Here is a 2718-nt window from a genome sequence, read left to right as displayed (position 1 = left end):
CCCAGCTACTCAGGAGGCTGAGGCAGGAGAATTGCCTGAACCCAGGAGGCGGAGGTTGCGGTGAGCCGAGATCGCGCCATTGCACTCCAGCCTGGGTAACAAGAGCGAAACTCTGTCTCAAAAAAATAAAAAAAATAAAATAATAATAATAATCTTGTGGCGAGCGTGGACACTCGCCCCCAGCGCCCACCGCCTTGGAGTGTCAGTTACTCCCCCTCCTTCATCAGAGCAAGGCCGCTCTAACATGTTTTTAAAAATTTAATTGACAGATAAAATGATATATATTATGCACATGTTAAAACATATTTACTATAAAACACACATAGGCCAGGCGCGGTGGCTCACGCCTGTAATCCTAGCACTTTGGGAGGCCGAGGCGGGCGGATCACGAGGTCAAGGGATCGAGACCATCCCGGCCAACATGGTGAAACCCCGTCTCTACTAAAAATTAAAAAAAAATTAGCTGGGCGTGGTGGCGTGCGCCTGTAGTCCTAGCTACTCGGGGGGCTGAGGCAGGAGAATTGCTTAATCCTGGGAGGCGGAGGTTGCAGTGAGCCGAGATCGCGCCACTGCACTCCCCTGGCACCTGACGATGGAGCAAAACTCTGTCTCAAAAATAAACAAAATACACATAACATAAAACCTGCCATTTAACCATTTTTTAAATGCACAGCTCAGCGGCATTTAGCACGTACACATGATTGTGCAATTACCGCCATCACCACCACCACCTCCAGAAACTTCTCATCTTCCCAAACTGAAACACTTTCCCTATGAAACCTCACTCCCTATCCTCCTCCCCAGTTCCTGGCGCCCACCATCCTACTTCCTGTGAATCTGATGATTCCAGGGACTTCATATGAGTGGGATCACACAGGTTTTGTCCTTTTGTGTCTGGTATATTTCACTGAGGGAGGTGTCCCCAAGGTGCATGCACGTTGTAGCCTGTGTTAGAATTTCCCAACTTCACTACGCTGGGCATACTTCCAATCGGGTAGCCCTGATCCAAAAAGGAGCAGTTAAAAAAAAATTTTTTTTTCTTCTTTTTTTAAAAATTTGTGATGGGGTTTCGCTCTTGTCCTCTTGTTGCCCAGGCTGGAGTGCAACCGCTCACGGCAACCTCCGCCTCCTGGGTCAAGAGATTCTCCTGCCTCAGTCTCCCGAGTAGCCGGGATTACAGGCGTGTGCCATCATGCCCGCTAATTTTGTATTTTTAATAGAGGGAGGGTTTCTACATGTTGATCAGGCTGGTCTTGAATTCCCAACCTCAGGCGATCCACCCACCTCAGCCTTCCAAAGTGCTGGGGTTACAGGCATGAGCCACCGCACCTGGCCAGAATTTCCCTCCTTTTTAAGGCTGAATAATATTCTATTGTGTGGATGGACTGTATTTTTCGTACCCATTTGTCTGCCACTAGACATTTGGATGGCTTCCATCTTCTGGCCATTGTGAATCGTGCTGCTGTGAACACAGGTGGGCAAGTGTCTGTTTGAGTCCTTGCTTTCATTTCTTTTGGGTATATGTTCTGAGCAGGCATTGCTGGATTATGTGGTAATTCTATGCTGAACTTTTTGAAGCACCACCTTACTGCTTGCTACAATAGCCATAATACTTTATTAAAAGAAAGATCATTTTATGGCCAAGTGCGGTGGCTCATACCTGTAATCCCAGCACTTTGGGAGGCCGAGGCAGGCAGATCATGAGGTCAGGAGTTCGAGACCAACCTGGGCAACACAGTGAAACTCTGTATTTACTAAAATGCAAAAAATTAGCCAGGTGTGGTGGTGCATACCTGTATTCCCAGTTACTCAGGAGGCTGAGGCAGGAGAATCGCTTGAACCCGGGAGGCAGAGGTTGCAGTGATCCAAGATTTTGTCATTACACATCCATCAGCCTATATAGTCCCAGCACTGTGGGAGGCTGAGGCAGATGGATTACCTGAGGTCAGGAGTTCGAATCCAGCAACACAGTGAAACCCCATTTCTACTAAAATTACACAAATTAGCCGGGTGTGATGGCTCATGCCTGTAATTCCAGCTACTCAGGAGGCTGAGGCAGTAGAATTGCTTGAACCCGGGAGGCAGGTGTTGCGGTGAGCCGAGATCGCGCCGTTGCACTCCAGCCTGGGTGACAGAGTGAGACTCCGTTTGAATAAAAAAAAAAAAAAACCACCACCACCAAAACACTGCTCCTAGAGAAAGCTGCTCCTGGGATTCTGCAATCTGGGTTTTTCGGTTTTACTCTTCATTGCCCCCCACAATTCAGATGGATGCTCATCTTGCCTCAAATAAGCACTAACCCTTTCAGAGCCATGGCCGTTTCCATGTTCCTTCCGTTCTGCCCAGCAATTGTCTTCCCTTTATCCTATTTTACCCTTTTTGTTTGTTTGTTTGTTTGTTTGTTTGTTTGAGACGGAGTTTCGCTCTTGTGGCCCAGGCTGGAGTGCAGTGGCGTGACCTCAGCTCACTGCAACCTCTGTCTCCCAGGTTCAAGCGATTCTCCTGCCTCAGCCTTCCAAGTAGCTGGGATTACAGGCATGCACCACCACACCGGCTAATGTTTTGTGTTTTTAGTAGAGACGAGGGTTTCTCCATATTGGTAATGCTGGTCTCGAACTCCTGACCTCAGGTGATCCACCTGCCTTGGCCTCCCAAAGTGCTGGGATTATAGGTGTGAGCCACTGTTCTTGGCCTTTTTTTTAATTTTTTTTTTTTTTT

The sequence above is a fragment of the Cebus imitator genome, unplaced genomic scaffold (genome assembly GCF_001604975.1).
Source record: "Cebus imitator isolate Cc_AM_T3 unplaced genomic scaffold, Cebus_imitator-1.0 Scaffold375, whole genome shotgun sequence".
NCBI classification, from domain to species: Eukaryota; Metazoa; Chordata; class Mammalia; order Primates; family Cebidae; genus Cebus; species Cebus imitator.
The sequence above is the reverse complement of the archived record's forward strand: the minus strand, read 5'-3'. Positions refer to the sequence as shown.